The 17,997-nt window shown below is 33.2% G+C and overlaps 1 protein-coding gene across 5 annotated transcripts in view; it reads right to left on the bottom strand.

The window, feature by feature from the left end:
* Window positions 1–17,997, bottom strand: part of mipol1 (mirror-image polydactyly 1) — a 123,261-nt gene that overhangs the window by 19,781 nt on the left and 85,483 nt on the right. The window lies entirely within an intron of this gene.

Raw genomic sequence — 17,997 nt, 5'->3', positions numbered from 1 at the left:
AAACATAAACATTCTTTCAAACATAAACATTCTTTCAAACACAAACATTAACATTCTTTCAAACAAACATTCTTTGAAACATAAACATTCTTTCAAACAAAAATTATTTCAAACACTAACGTTCTTTTGAACATATACATTAACATTCTTTCAAATATGAACATTCTTTCAATCAAACTTTGGTTTAAACAAAAACATTAACATTGTTTCAAACAAACATTGTTTCAAACAAACATTCTTTCAAATACAAACATTCTTTCAAACATTAACCTTCTTTCAACATAAACATTCTTTCAAATATAAACATTCTTTCAAACACTAATGTTCTTTTGAACATACATATTAACATTCTTTCAAAAATAAACAAATATAAACATTCTTTCAAATATAAACATTCTTTCAAACACAAACATTAACATTCTTTCACACATAGACATTCTTTCAAACAAACATTATTTCAAATATAAACATTATTTCAAATATAAACATTCTTTCAAACAAACATTAACATTCCTTCAAACATAAACATTATTTTAAACATAAAATTACTTTAAAACATAAACATTAACATTCTTTCAAACACAAACATTCCTTCAAATATAAACATTATTGCATACATTATCATTCTTTCAAACTTTTTTTTTTTTCTAAAATAAACATTCTTTCAAACAAACATTGTTTTAAACAAACATTGTTTCAAACATAAACATTGTTTCAAAAATAAACATTCTTTCAAACATAAATATTGTTTCAAACATAAACATTGTTTCAAAAATAAACATTCTTTCAAACATAAACATTCTTTCAAACATAAACATTAACATTATTTCAAATACAAACATTAACATTATTTCAAACATAAACATTAACATTCTTTCAAACATAAACATTAACATTCTTTCAAACATAAACATTAACATTCTTTCAAACAAACATTCTTTCAAACATAAACATTCTTTCAAACAAACATTCTTTCACACATAAACATTCTTTCAAACAAACATTAATGCAAACAAACATTCTTTCAAACATTAAGATTCTTTCAAACAAACATTAACAGTCTTTCAAACAAACATTCTTTCAAGCAAACATTTACATTGTTTGAAACATAAACATTAACATTCTTTCAAACAAACAATAACATTCTTTCAAACATAAACATTTACATTGTTTTAAACATAAACATTAACATTCTTTCAAACAAACATTAACCGTCTTTCAAACTTAAACATTCTTTCAATCATAAATATTTACATTGTTTCAAACATAAACATTCTTTCAAACATAAACCTTAACATTCTTTAAAGAACAAACTTTCTTTCAAACAAACATTATTTCAAACAAACATTCTTTCAAACATAAACATTCTTTCAGACATAAACATTCTTTCGAACAAACATTATTTCAAACACAAACATCCTTTTAAACAAACATTCTTTCAAATATAAAAGTTATTTACAACAAACATTCATTCAAACATAAACATTCTTTCAAACAAACATTTTTTCAAAAACATTCTTTCAAATATAAACATTCTTTCAAACAAACATACTTTCTAACATAACCATTATTACAAACATAAACATTGTTTCAAACATAAACATTCCTTCAAATATAAACATTCTTTCAAACACAAACATTAACATTCTTTCAAACAAACATTCTTTCAAACATAAACATTCTTTCAAACAAACATTTTTTCAAAAAACATTATTTCAAATATAAACATTATTTCAAACAAGCATTATTTCAAATATAAACATTGTCTCAAACATAAACATTCTTTCAAACATAAACATTCTTTCAAACATAACTATTATTACAAACAAACATTGTTTCAAACATAAACATTGTTTCAAACATAAACATTCCTTCAAATATAAACATTCTTTCAAACACAGACATTAACATTCTTTCAAACATAAACATTTACATTGTTTTAAACATAAACATTAACATTCTTTCAAACAAACATTAACCGTCTTTCAAACTTAAACATTCTTTCAATCATAAATATTTACATTGTTTCAAACATAAACATTCTTTCAAACATAAACCTTAACATTCTTTAAAGAACAAACTTTCTTTCAAACAAACATTATTTCAAACAAACATTCTTTCCAACATAAACATTCTTTCAAACATAAACATTCTTTCGAACAAACATTATTTCAAACACAAACATCCTTTTAAACAAACATTCTTTCAAATATAAAAGTTATTTACAACAAACATTCATTCAAACATAAACATTCTTTCAAACAAACATTTTTTCAAAAACATTCTTTCAAATATAAACATTCTTTCAAACAAACATACTTTCAAACATAACCATTATTACAAACATAAACATTGTTTCTAACATAAACATTCCTTCAAATATAAACATTCTTTCAAACACAAACATTAACATTCTTTCAAACAAACATTCTTTCAAACATAAACATTCTTTCAAACAAACATTTTTTCAAAAAACATTATTTCAAATATAAACATTATTTCAAACAAGCATTATTTCAAATATAAACATTGTCTCAAACATAAACATTCTTTCAAACATAAACATTCTTTCAAACATAACTATTATTACAAACAAACATTGTTTCAAACATAAACATTGTTTCAAACATAAACATTCCTTCAAATATAAACATTCTTTCAAACACAGACATTAACATTCTTTCAAACAAACATTATTTTAAACATAAACATTCTTTCAAACGTAAACATTCTTTCAAATATAAACATTCTTTCAAAAACTAACGTTCTTTTAAACATACACATTAACATTCTTTTAAAAATAAACAAATATAAACATTCTTTCAAAAATAAACATTATTTCAAACACAAACATTAACATTTTTCAAACAAACATTCTTTCAAACAAACATTCTTTCAAATATAAACATTAACCTTCTTTCAAACATAAACATTGAAATGTTTTCTAAAATAAACATTCTTTCAAACAAACATTGTTTTAAACAAACATTGTTTCAAACATAAACATTGTTTCAAACATAAACATTCTTTCAAATATAAACATTCTTTCAAATATAAACATTCTTTCAAACAAACATTAATATTCTTTCAAACATACATATAAACATTCTTTCAAACAAACATTAACATTCTTTCAAACATAAACATAAACATTCTTTCAAAACAAACTTTCTTTCAAACAAAACATTTTTCGAACAAACATTATTTCAAACAAACATTCTTTCAAAAAAACATTCTTTCAAACAAACATTAACATTCTTTCAAACAAACATTTACATTGTTTGAAACAAACATTAACATTCTTTCAAAAAACAATAACATTCTTTCAAACAAACATTTACATTGCTTCAAACATAAACATTAACATTATTTCAAACAAACATTAACATTCTTTAAAGAACATAAACATTATTTCAAACAAACATTATTTCAAACATAAACATTCTTTCAAACAAACATTATTTCAAACATAAACATCCTTTTAAACATAAACATTCTTTCAAATATAAACATTCTTTCAAACAAGCATTATTTCAAATATAAACATTGTTTCAAACATAAACATTGTTTCAAACATAACCATTATTACAAATATAAACATTGTTTTCAAACATAAACATTCCTTCAAACTGTCAAGAGAGTTGAAACCCTCACCCCACCAGCATAGGCCATATACATAACCACAGGGACCATATCTGCAGTATTCAAAGTGACCAAAATCAGGATGTTTTTGTGGAAAAGAGAAGTACCGGATATGCAGCTGCACAGATGGTTGCCAAGAAGAGGAACATGGAAATTCCCCATTAGATGTTTAGTGCAAAAATAGAGGGTTGCTAAAAAAGGAACAAAGGAGCTGTGTCTAACTGAAGTAACTAATAAGGACCTATGTCTAACAAATGTTACCCAATTAGGAGTTGCACCCTGACTTGCTAGGGCCAGCCCATCAGAGCAGGGTTTAAAAATGCATAGACCCAGACAAGAAATGGGATTTGTGTTTGGACCACTCCATTGGATGGAAGACAAAGAGACTTCTCCCTTGCTTGGACAATTTCTCCAAAAATCCAAGAAACACTAATCTAGCGAAAGAGACTCATTTCATCTGGTTCCCCCTGCTATTGAGCAGCAGGAGAAATGATTTTGATTCTACACTACACAGGACAAGAGTTTGAATTATGATCTACTGGAGTGACTCAGCGGCAACTACTCTCCCAATGTTGAAAGGAGCGTCTGGCCGAACCAGCGCCGGGAGGACGAGAACCTTTGAACGGAGAGCTGGATCTAATTCATGAGTTCTGTGATGAGCTTATGGGTTAACACCGGAATCTAACACGTGGTGCCCAGCGTGGGACTTGACGTAGAGAAGCATTGAGCCTGAAAAAAGAAGAACCTGCAGGGATCCAGGAGGATCACTGCTCGTGTGAGATGACCCGGTTATTGGAGGATCGCATGTGAATTGTGTATTGACTCTAATTAAGTGGATCAGTGCCAACCGACGCCGTGAGGAGCCTGAGGAACGCCCAACACCTCTCCCTGACTCAAGGCACTGTGAGTGGCTTGAGGGAGACGGTGGCTCGAGACAACAAATACAACCCAAAACAGCGAGATGCCAGGAGTGCGGTCATCCGGTAACAGGGAGTCATCAGAAGCTGGCGTGCGACTAAACTTGAGGTTTTCCATCAAGCATGGAGTGATAGTTTAATAACTTATAAACGCATGCTTACCTTAGCTAAAGCTAATTACTACTTAAATCTCATCCACCTCAATAAAAACGATCCTAAATATTTGTTCAGTACAGTAGCATCGCTAACCCAACAAGGGACTCCTCCCAGTAGCTACACCCACTCGGCAGATGACTTTATGAATTTCTTTAATGAGAAATTTGAACTCATTAGAATGGAGATAAAAGACAACGCGTCCCAGTTACAACTGGGTTCTATTAACACAGATACAAATGTATGTACGACAGATATTGCCCTCCAAAATAGTCTCTCTCTTTTTGATGAAATAACAGAGGAACTCCTGCGGCGTGTAAATGGGACAAAACAAACAACATGTTTACTTGACTCACTTCCTAGGAAACTTATCAAGGAGCTAATTGTAATATTAGAACCATCAGTGCTAAATAATATAAACGTATAATTTTTCTCTGGCACTGTTCCCCTCGCATTTAAAAAAGCGGTTATTCATCCTTTGCTCAAAAGACCTAACCTCGATCCTGACATCATGGTAAACTACCGGCCGGTGTCCCACCTTCCCTTTTATCTCGATAATCCTCGAAAAAATTGTTGCCCAGCAGCTAAATGGATCACCTCGCATCTAACAATCTCTGTGAACCTTTTCAGTCCAGTTTCAGGGCAAATCACTCTACGGAGACAGCCCTCGCAAAAATGACTAATAATCTAATGGCTAACTATGGATGCTGATGCATCATCCATGATGCTGCTTCTTGATCTTAGCGCTGCTTTCGAAACCGTCAATCATAATTTTTATTAGAACGTATCAAAACACGTATTGGTATGTCAGACTTAGCCTTTTCTTGGTTTAACTCCTATCTTACTGACAGGATGCAGTGCATTTCCCATAACAATGTGATCTCGGAGTATGTTAGGTAACGTGCGAAGTTCCACAGGGTTCAGTTCTTGGCCCTCTACTCTTCAGCATCTACATGCTGCCGCTAGGTGACATCATACGCAAATACGGTGTTAGCTTTCACTGTTATGCTGATGACACCCAACTCTACATGCCCCTAAAGCTGACCTACACGCCAGATTGTAGTCACCTGGAGGCGTGTCTGAATGAAATTAAACAATGAATGTCCACTAACTTTTTGCAACTCATCGCTAAGAAAACGGAAATGCTGATTATCGGTCCTGCTAGACACCGACACCTATTTAATAATACCACCTTAACATTTGACAACCAAACAATTACACAAGGCAACTTGGTAAAGAATCTGGGTGTTATCTTCGACCCAACTCTCTCATTTGAGTCACACATTGATAAGAGTGCTACTAAAACAGCCTTCTTTCCTCTCCGTAATACCGCTAAAATGTGTTCCATTTTGTCCACCAGCGACACTGAGATCATTATTCATGCATTCGTTACGTCTCGTCTCGATTACTGTAACGTGTTATTTTCGGGCCTCCCTATGTCTAGCTATAAAAGATTACAGTTGGTACAAAAGGCGGCTGCTAGACTTTTGACAACAAGAAAGTTTGATCATGTTACGCCTATACTGGCCCACCTGCACTGGCTTCCTGTGCACTTAAGATGCGACTTTCCCTCCTGCCCTCCTGCTCTCTCCTACCTACACCCCCATCAGACGCCAGGCCAGGCCCATCACCAAGACTGTTATGACCTGGCCTGACGATACACTCCCCAAACTCCAGGACTGCTTCCAACACAAAGACTGGGACCTCTTCCAACAACAGGAGCTGGAGACAGCCACAGGAACGGTGCTGGACTACATACAGTTCTGCATCGGGAATGTGACTGTGGAAAAAACCATCTGGGTTTACCCCAACAACAAACCCTGGATGACCAGCCAGGTCCGCACACTCCTCAGGGCCCGCGACGCAGCCTTCAGGTCAGGGGACAGGGCACTGTACAGTGCTGCTAGAGCCGACCTGAAGAGAGGGATTAAAAAAGCAAAGGTGGACCACAGGAGGTGCATAGAGTCCCATCTGTCCAGCAGTAACTCACGGGAGGTGTGGCGGGGCATTCATGACATCACGAACTTCAGAGGCTGCGATGTGACAACTGCGGATCAGAGTGTGACACTGGCAGAGGAGCTTAACGGTTTCTTTGCCCGTTTCGAAACCCCCCAGCGACACTCATCTGCTCCAGCCCCCGCCCCCACCGGGCTCCGGCACCACTCCACTCACTGTACAGGAGCACAGTGTCAGACGAGTGCTCCTGGCTGTGAACCCCAGGAAGACTGCCGGACCAGACGGAGTACCTGGAAAGGTGCTCAGGGCGTGCGCCCACCAGCTCGCTCCCCCCCACCAGGATCTTCAACCTCTCCCTGGCTCAGGCAGTCATCCCATCCAGCCTGAAGTCATCTACAATAATCCCGGTGCCGAAGAAGTCTCCAAATCACCAGCCTGAATGATTACCGACCACTCCGGTAATCATGAAGTGCTTCGAGAGACTGGTTCTCCAGCACATCAAGGACCATATCCCTCCAGACTTCGACCCCCACCAGTTCGCATACCGGGCGAACAGATCCACAGAGGACGCCATCGCTGTTGCTCTCCACTCTGCTCTGAACCACCTGGAGCAGCAGCAGAGCTACGTCCGGATGGTCTTTGTGGATTATAGTTCTGCCTTCAATACAATAATCCCGGACAGACTCTGCAATAAATTGGACACTCTTGGCCTCCCCCCTCTCACAAACGCCTGGATAAGGGACTTCCTAACGGACCGACCCCAGAATGTGAGACTTGGCCCCCACCTCTCATCCTCCCGCACGCTGAGCATCGGCTCTCCACAGGGCTGTGTGCTGAGCCCCCTCCTTTACTGCCTCTACACCCATGACTGTAGTCCAGCCCACAGTGACAACCTTACCGTCAAGTTTGCTGACGATACCACAGTGGTCGGGCTCATCTCCAGGGGTGATGAGGCTGCCTACAGGGAGGAGGTCCTGAAGCTGACGGCCTGGTCTTCGGAGAACAACCTCGCTCTCAACACCAGCAAGACCAGAGAGATCATCGTCGACTTCAGGAGGAGCAGCACCGACCCTGCCCCCCTCTACATCAACGGCGAGCGTGTGGAGAGGGTCCACACCTTCAGGTACCTTGGAGTCTACATCTCTAACGACTTTTCCTGGACAGTCAACACCACATCAATCATCAAGAAGGCTCAGCAGCGGCTACACTTCCTGAGAGTCCTCCGGAAGTACAACCTGAAGCCTGACCTGCTGCTGACCTTCTACCGCTCGTCCATCGAGAGCCTGCTGACCTACTGTATTACTGTATGGTAGGGCAGCTGCACTGCAGAAGACAGGGAGAGGCTGCAAAGAGTGGTCAAGACAGCTCAGAAGATCATCAGCCGCCCTCTCCCCTCTCTGATGGACATCTACACCTCCCGCTGCCTCAACAGAGCCAGTGCCATCATCAAGGACAGCACCCACCCTGGCTCTGACCTGTTCCACCTGCTGCCCTCTGGGAAGCGCTACAGGTGCATTAAAACCAAGACAAACAGGCTAAAGAACAGCTTCTTCCCCAGGGCCATAACCACTCTGAACGGACTGCCCCATTGACCCTCATAACTGCCTTCTCTTCAGTGCAATAACCCATTCCACCAACCACCCTGTTTTATTCATATAGATATTCATGTATATATTCATTTCACCCACTGTATAGAGTGTACATTTGTACAGAGTGTATAGGGTGTACATTTGCAATAATGAGGGACTATGTATATACAGTATATTGTTCTCTTCCACACCTTTCTTTGCACTTCTATATTTTTTATATTTTTATATAATTACACATTGTTTTTTTGCATGCACACATCACACTGTATGGAATGGCCTCAATCTCGTTACCCTGCGTAATGACAATAAAGCTGATTCTGATTCTGATTCTTTACTACTTACGTATAAAATACTAAATGGTCTAGCTCCACCCCATCTTGCTGATTGTATTGTACCATATGTCCCGGCAAGAAATCTGCCTTCTAAGAACTACGGCTTATTAGTGATTCCCAGAGCCCAAAAAAAGTCTGCGTGCTATAGAGCGTTTTCTATTCGGGCTCCAGTACTCTAGAATGTCCTACCGATAACAGTTAGAAATGCTACCTCAGTAGAAGCATTTAAGTCCCATTTTAAAACTCATTTGTATACGCTAGCTTTTAAATAGACCCCCCTTTTAGACCAGTTGATCTGCCGTCTCTTTTCTGCTCTGCCAACCTCTCCTGCGTGGAGAGGTTATTAAGTGACCACTGATGACGCGCTAGCTCTTCAAAGTCGGGACCCGGGGTGGACCACTCATCTGTGCATCAGTTGGGGACGTCTCTGCGTTGTTGACATGTCTCCACTCAAGATGATCCCCTGCTGGTCCTACTATGGACTGGACCCTCACACTATTAACTAGATCCACTCGACATCCATTGCAACGGTCGCTCAGGGGGGGTCCCCACATCTGCGGTCCCCTTCAAGGTTTCTCATTGTATCCCATTGGGTTGAGTTTTTTCTTGCCCTGATGTGGGATCTGAGCCGAGGATGTCGTTGTGGCTTATGCAGCCCTTTGAGACACTTGTGAGTAAGGGCTATATAAATAAACTTTGATTGATTGCTTGATTGAACTGACGTAACCAATAAGGACCCGTGTCTAACAAATGTTACCAAATTAGGAGTTGCACCCTGACTTGCTAGGGCCAGCCCAAGCAGAGCAGGGTTTAAAAAGGCATAGACCCAGACAAGAAATGGGATTCGTGCTTGGACCACGCCATCGGATAGAAGACAAAGAGACCTCTCCCTTGCTTGGACAATTTCACCAAAAATCCAAGGACTAATCTGGCGAAAGAGACTCTCTTTTTCATCTGGTTCCCCCTGCTATTGAGCAGCAGGAGAAAGGATTTGGATTCTACACTCTGAGGACAAGAGTTTGAATTACGATCTACTGGAGTGACTCAGCGGCGACTACTCTCCCGGTGTTGAAAGGAGCGTCCGGCCGAACCAGCCTGGCCGGTGAGGCGGAGTGGCACCTCCTCACAGTTGCCGTCAAGGACATCACAGGACTTGTCAACGGTAATACCAGTGGACTTCCCTGGCCCTTGGCAGTCGCTGATCCCCCGGGCTTCCTCTTCTGCGGAGCAGCCAGAGTTTGGGTGTGGTCGCCTTGATCCCCCGACTCACCCAGCTCACTCCAAACAAAGAGATACTTTAGGCAATTCCCCAGAGAATCCAGCACAGTAAGAAAAGGACTGAAACCAAATTTAGAATGATTTCGAAACTTGATTATTTAACAATTTTATGCATTTTTATGTGATTGATTATTGACGCTGTGCTTTCTTATGCTAAATTGAGCCTGCAATAAAGACTTTTATAAAAATTATATTTAAAGATTGTATCATTCATAGAGCCAATACGTTCATGACGTAAAATTTTACGAATCATGTGTGTAAAAACACTAGCTCTGAAAGGTTGTTCTAAGTAAATTTTCACTTGAACATATGTCATGTAGGGCTTTCCACTCCTAGCCCTCAAATCTAACCTAGCCAGTAACAAGAGCCAAGATTCATTAAAGGCAAGCTATCTAAAACAGCGGGGTCTGGGGCTCGGCTCGGCTTTAACAAGAAAGGCTTCTCAGCCGAGTCGACCTCAAAAGAAAGCAGGGCAGACGCTGAACCAAAGACGGGTAGTGAGAGCTAGGCGAATTGCCTCGCCATCCAGCTGAGTAGAGCCTCATTGGTGGAGCAGCCGGGTAAGACTCGACTGCGCCGAGAGGACGGGACCCTTTGAACGGAGAGCTGGATCTAATTCAGGAGTTCTGTGATGAGCTTATGGGTTAACACCAGAATCTAACAAAACATAAACATTCTTTCGAATATAAATATTCTTTCAAACATAAACATTAACATTCTTTTAAACATAAACATTAACATTATTTCAAACATAAACATTTTTTCAAACATGAACATTATTTCAAATATAAACGTTCTTTCAACCATAAACATTCTTTAAAATATAAACATTCTTTCAAACAAACATTCTTTAAAACATAAACATTAGCTTTCTTTCAAAAAAATATTATTTCAAACAAACATTCTTTCAAACAAACATTATTTCAAGTAAAAAATATTTCGAACATAAACATTCTTTCAAACATAAACATTCTTTCAAACAAACACTGTTTCAAACATGAACATTCTTTCAAACAAACATACTTTCAAACATTAACATGCTTTCAATCATAAACATGCTTTCAAACATTAACATTATTTCAAACATAAGCATACTTTCAAACAAACATTATTTCAAATATAAACAAACATTATCTCAAACATAAACATTGTTTCAAACAAACATATTTTCAAACAAACATTCATTCAAACAAACATTAACATTCTTTCAAACATAAACATTCTTTCAAACAAACATTAACAATGTTTCAAACATAAACATTAACATTCTTTCAAAAAAACATTAACATTCTTTCAAACATAAACATTGTTTCAAACAAACATTCTTTCAAACATAAACATTATTTCAAACAAACATTATTTCAAACATTATCTTTCAAACAAACATTAACAATATTTCAAACATAAATATTATTCTAAACATAAATATTATTTAAAACAAACTTTTTCAAACAAAGATTATTTTAAAAAAAACAGGCTTTCAAACAAACATTATTTCAAACATAAACAAAGATTATTTCAAACAAAGATTATTTCAAATAAAGATTCTTTTAAACAAAAATATTTCAAACAGACATTATTTCAAACATAAACATTCTTTCAAACATAAACATTCTTTCAAACATAAACATTCTTTCAAACATTAACTTTTTTACAAACAAAATTTTTTTCAAAAGCATTCTTTCAAACAAACATTATTTAAAAAATAAACAAACATTCCTTCAAACAAACATTCTTTCAAACATAAACATTATTTCAAACATAAACATTATTAAAAAAATAAACAAACATTCTTTCAAACAAACATTATTTCAAACAAACATTCTTTCAAACATAAACATTCTTTCAAATATAAAAACTCTTTCAAACAAACATTAACATTCTTTCAAACATAAACATTATTTCATACATTAAAATTCTTTCAAACATAAACATTAACCTTCTTTCAAACATAAACATTCAAACATTTTCAAAAATAAACATTCTTTCAAACAAACATTGGTTTAAACAAAAACATTAACATTCTTTCAAACACAAATTTATTTCATACACAAACATTCTTTCAAAAACAAATTTATTTCATACACAAACATTTTTTCAAACAAACATTCTTTCACACATAAACATTCTTTCAAACAGACATTACTTCAAACAAACATTATTTCAAACATAAACATTCTTAAAAATATAAACATAAACATTATTTTAAAAATAAACATTCTTTCAAACGTAAAAAATATTTCAAACATAAATATTATTTCAAATGAACAGATTTTCAAACATAAACATTCTTTCAAACATAGACATTATTTCAAACAAACATTATTTCACACATAAACATTCTTTAAAATACAAACATAAACATTATTTGAAAAATAAACATTCTTTGAAACATAAACAATATTTCAAACATAAATATTCTTTCAAATGAACAGTTTTTCAAACATAAACATTCTTTCAAACAAACACTATTTCAAACATAAACATTCTTTTAAATATAAACATATATATTCTCTCAAACACAAACAGTATTTCAAACAAACATTCTTTCAAACAAACATTATTTCAAACATTAACATTAACATTATTTCAAACGTAAACATTCATTAAAACATAAACATTCTTTCAAATATAAACATAAACATTCTCTCAAACGTAAACATAAACATTCTCACAAACAGAAACATTCTTTCAAACACAAACAGTATTTCAAACATGAACATTAACATTCTTTCAAATGAACATTCTTTCAAACATAAACATTCTTTCAAACATAAACATTCTTTCAAACATAAACATTCTTTCAAATATAAACATAAACATTCTCTCAAACATAAACATTTACATTCTTTCAAATGAACAAATGTTTGTTTGAAAGAATGTTGTATTGTTTTATTTTAATAAAATAAATAAAACATTCTTTCAAACAAACATTTTTTCAAACATCCATCCATCCATTTTCTACCGCTTGTCCCTTTTTGGGGTCGTGGGGGGTCGCTGGAGCCTATCTCAGCTGCATTCGGGCGGAAGGCGGGGTACACCCTGGACAAGTCGCCACCTCATCACAGGGCCAACACAGATAGACAGACAACATTCACACTCACATTCACACACTAGGGCCAATTTTTTAGTTTTGCCAGTCAACCTATTCCAGGTGCATGTCTTTGGAGGTGGGAGGAAGCTGGAGTACCCGGAGGGAACCCACGCAGTCAAGGAGACAACTCCACACAGAAAGATCCCGAGCTCGGGATTGAACTCAGGACCTTCGTATTGTGAGGCAGATGCACTAACCCCTCTACCACCGTGCAGAGGGGTTGTTCAAACAAACATTATTTCAAACATTAACATTAACATTATTTCAAATGTAAACATTCTTTAAAACAAACATTCTTTCAAATATAAATATAAACATTCTCTCAAACATAAACCTAAACATTCTCACAAACATAAACATTCTTTCAAACACAAACAGTATTTCAAACATGAACATTAACATTCTTTCAAATGAACATTCTTTTAAACAAACATTTTTTCAAACATAAACATTCTTTCAAACATAAACATTTTTTCAAATACAAACAAAAACATTCTCTCAAACATAAACATTCTTTCAAACACAAATAGTATTTCAAAGAAACATTATTTCAAAGAAACATTATTTCAAACATAAACATTTTTTCAAACATAAACATTCTTTCAAACAAACATACTCTCAAACATAAACATAAACATTCTCACAAACACAAACATTATTTTAAACACAAACAGTATTTCAAACATGAACATTAACATTCTTTCAAATGAACATTCTTTCAAACATAAAAACATTTTCAAACATAAACATTCTTCCAAACATAAACATTTTTTTAAATATAAACATAAACATTCTCTCAAACATAAACATTCTTTCAAACACAAATAGTATTTCAAACAAACATTATTTCAAACATAAACATTAACATTCTTTCAAATGAACATTCTTTCAAACAAACATTCTTTCAAACAAACATTATTTCAAATATAAACAAACCTGCTCTCAAACGTAAACATTCTTTCAAACACAAACATTATTTCAAACATAAACATTCTTTCAAACGTAAACATTCTTTCAAATATAAACAAACATTCTCTCAAATGTAAACATTCTTTCAAACACAACCATTATTTCAAACATAAACAAACATTGTTTCAAACAAACATTATTTCAAACATAAACATTACCATTCTTTCAAAAAAACATTAAAAATCTTTCAAACATAAACATTCTTTCAAACAAACATTATTTCAAACATAAACATTATCTAAAAAATAAACAAACATTCTTTCAAACGTTGACATTCTTTCAAACAAACATTTCAATCATAAACATTCTTTCAAACATAAACATTATTTCAAACAAACATTAACATTCTTTCAAACATAAACATTATTTTAAACATAAAAATCCTTTCAAACATAAACATTAACATTCTTTCAAACATAAACATTCCTTCAAATATAAACATTATTTCATACATTATAATTTTTCAAACATAAACATTAACCTTCTTTCAAACAAACATTAAAAAAAATCTAAAATAAACATTCTTTCAAACAAACATTAGTTTAAACAAAAACATTAACATTCTTTCAAACAACATTCTTTAAACACAAATTTATTTCATACACAAACATTCTTTCAAACAAATATTCTTTCAAACATAAAAATTATTTCAAACAGACATTATTTAAAACAAACATTCTTTCAAACCCAAACTTTCTTAAAAATATAAACATTAAAATGATTTTAAAAAGAAACCTTCTTTCAAACGTAAACAATATTTCAAACATAAATATTCTTTCAAATTAATAGTTTTTCAAACATAAACATTCTTTCAAACAAACATTATTTCAAACAAACGTATACATTCTCTCAAACATAAATATTATTTCTAACACAAACAGTATTTCAAACAAACATTCTTTCAAACAAATATTATTTCAAACATTAACATTATTTCAAACATTAAAATTATTTAAAACAAACATTCTTTCAAATATAAACATAAACATTCTCTCAAACATAAACATTCTCACAAACATAAACATTCTTTCAAACACAAACAGTATTTCAATCATGAAAATGAACATTCTTTCAAATGAACATTCTTTCAAACATAAACATTCTTTCAAATATAAACATAAACATTCTCTCAAACATAAAAACATTTTCAAACACAAACAGTATTTCAAACATAAACAAACATTCTTTCAAATGAACATTCTTTCAAGCAAACATTATTTCAAACATAAACATTCTTTCACATATAAAAATAAACATGTTCTCAAACGTAAACATTCTTTCAAACACAAACATTATTTCAAACATAAACATTCTTTCAACGTAAACATTCTTTCAAATGTAAACATAAACATGCTCTCAAATGTAAACATTCTTTCAAACACAAACATTATTTCAAACATAAACAAAAATTGGTTAAAAAAAAACATTATTTCACACAAACATTACCATTCTTTCAAACAAACATTAACAATCTTTCAAACATAAACATTCTTTCAAACAAACATTATTTCACACACAAATTCTTTCAATCATAAACATTAACATTCTTTCAAACAAACATTTTTTCATACATAAACATTAACATTCTTTCAAACGTTAACATTCTTTCAAACATAAAAAAATTCATAAATAAACATTAACATTCTTTCAAACATAAACATTATTTCAAACAAACATTATTTCAAACATAAACATTAACATTCTGTCAAACAAACATTATTTCAAATAAAAACAAACATTCTCTCAAACAAACATTCTTTCAAACACAAACAGTATTTCAAACTAACATTATTTCAAAAAAACATTATTTCAAGTATAAACAAACATTTTTTCAAACAAACATTAGCATTCTTTCAAATGAGCATTCTTTCAAACATAAACATTCTTTGAAATATAAATATAAACATTCTTTCAAACAAACATTCTTTCAAATATAAATATTCTTTCAAACAAACATCAACATTCTTTCAAACATAAGCATTCCTTCAAATATAAACATTATTTTAAACATAAAAATCCTTTCAAACATAAACATTAACATGCTTTCAAACATAAACATTCCTTCAAATATAAACATTATTTCATACATTATAATTATTTCAAACATAAACATTAACCTTCTTTCAAACATAAACATTAAAAAAAATTCTAAAAGAAACATTCTTTCAAACAAACATTGGTTTAAACAAAAACTTTGACATTCTTTCAAACAACATTCTTTCAGCACAAATGTATTTCATACACAAACATTCTTTCAAACAAACATTCTTTCAAACATAAACATTATTTCAAACATTAACATTATTTTAAACATAAACATTCTTTAAAACAAACATTCTTTCAAATCTAAACATGAATATTCTCTCAAACGTAAATATTCTCACAAACAAACGTTCTTTCAAACACAAACAGTATTTCAAACATGAACATTGACATTCTTTCAAATGAAAATTCTTTCAAATGAACATTCTTCCAAACATAAACATTATTTCAAACAAACATTCTTTCAAATATAAACAAACATTCTCTCAAACATAAAAACATTTTCAAACACAAACAGTATTTCAAACATAAACATTATATCAAAGAAACATTATTTCAAACAAACAAACATTATTTCAAACAAACTTTATTTCAAACATAAACATTAACATTCTTTCAAATGAACATTGTTTCAAACAAACATTATTTCAAACAAACATTCTTCAGTGTTGGGACTAACTAACGCGTTACTTTGTAACGCGTTACTGTAACGCCGTTAGTTTCGGCGGTAACTAGTAATCTAACGCGTTATTTTTTATATTCAGTAACTCAGTTACCGTTAATACATGATGCGTTACTGCGTTATTTTACGTTACTTTTTATGTAGTATTGGCTTGGAACAGAAGATCTGAGTGTGTTTTGTGGCAGCGCTACGGTGTCGTTCTTCTGAATGTCTTGTGTCACACGGAGGAGTCGCGCTGTGTGTGTGTCTGAGTGTGGGAAGGGAGGAAGGGAGGGGAGGGGTGCGCGCAGCAGCATTGGTGAGGGAGGGGCGAAGACAGAGAGAGCGAGAGAGTTGTTAACATGCATGCGTCGCCAGGCTCAGCTTTTTATCGATAGATTTATCATATTTAATTTTTTTTAATCTATAGCAGGGGTGTCAAAAGTGTGCCCCGGAGGCCATTTGCAGCCCACAGCTAATGTTTTAAAGGCCCACAGCACTTTCTAAAAATACTATTAAAATAAACAAAAACATAACAAAAGTGAAATAAAAAAGCTTAAAGGTGAAATGTAATTTAGAAAACGTTACAATGTTGACTAATAAAACAAAGCTGTTTTTTTTCTTTCAAACTGTCATTGCCCAAAACTTAATATTAAATCAAAATCAATGTTATTATGAATTATAGTACACACACTCTGTCAATTCTCTTATATACTCTTTATTTCTAGACTTCTAGAGTGTTTAATTATCACATCACTCTAAATGTATAAAAAATAAAGTTCACAAACATAAAGAGGGGTCCTAGTGGGCCAAGCCAATATTTCCTTATCTCTAAATTAAAACTGGGGAAATGTGTAGAGTGTTCTGGGCTTCAGACATGATTTTATTTCAGAATTCCTTGAGAGAAAAAACGCCTGGTTAGGCTTTGGTATGTAAAAATAAAGTTAAAGTACGTATTTCGTTTACAGCTATGTTGTTATTATGCTGTTTGTTACTTATGTATGTTATGTTGCAGCTATTTAAAATAGTTTTGTCAATTTGTTCTGGCCTGAAATAAGTTGGCCCTTTGAAACATATCTTTGTCTTTGTGTGTTGTATGTAGACCACATTGTTTGTGTGTTGTATGTAGACCACATTGCTTAGCAGAGTTCAGTGATGCAAATGCATGTCAAGTTGATCAACACATTGTATTATTCTCCAGTGCAATAACAGTACTGAAATGAAGGCTTAAAGGGCATTAATGGGAGCTTTAAAAAAAGAAGTAACTAAATAGTTACTTTTCACAGTAACGCATTACTTTTTGGTGTAAGTAACTGAGTTAGTAACTGAGTTACTTTTGAAATAGAGTAACTAGTAACTGTAA

This window comes from Entelurus aequoreus, linkage group LG03 (genome assembly GCF_033978785.1).
Source record: "Entelurus aequoreus isolate RoL-2023_Sb linkage group LG03, RoL_Eaeq_v1.1, whole genome shotgun sequence".
Classification (NCBI taxonomy): domain Eukaryota; kingdom Metazoa; phylum Chordata; class Actinopteri; order Syngnathiformes; family Syngnathidae; genus Entelurus; species Entelurus aequoreus.
This window is presented reverse-complemented; position numbering and strand designations above follow the sequence as displayed.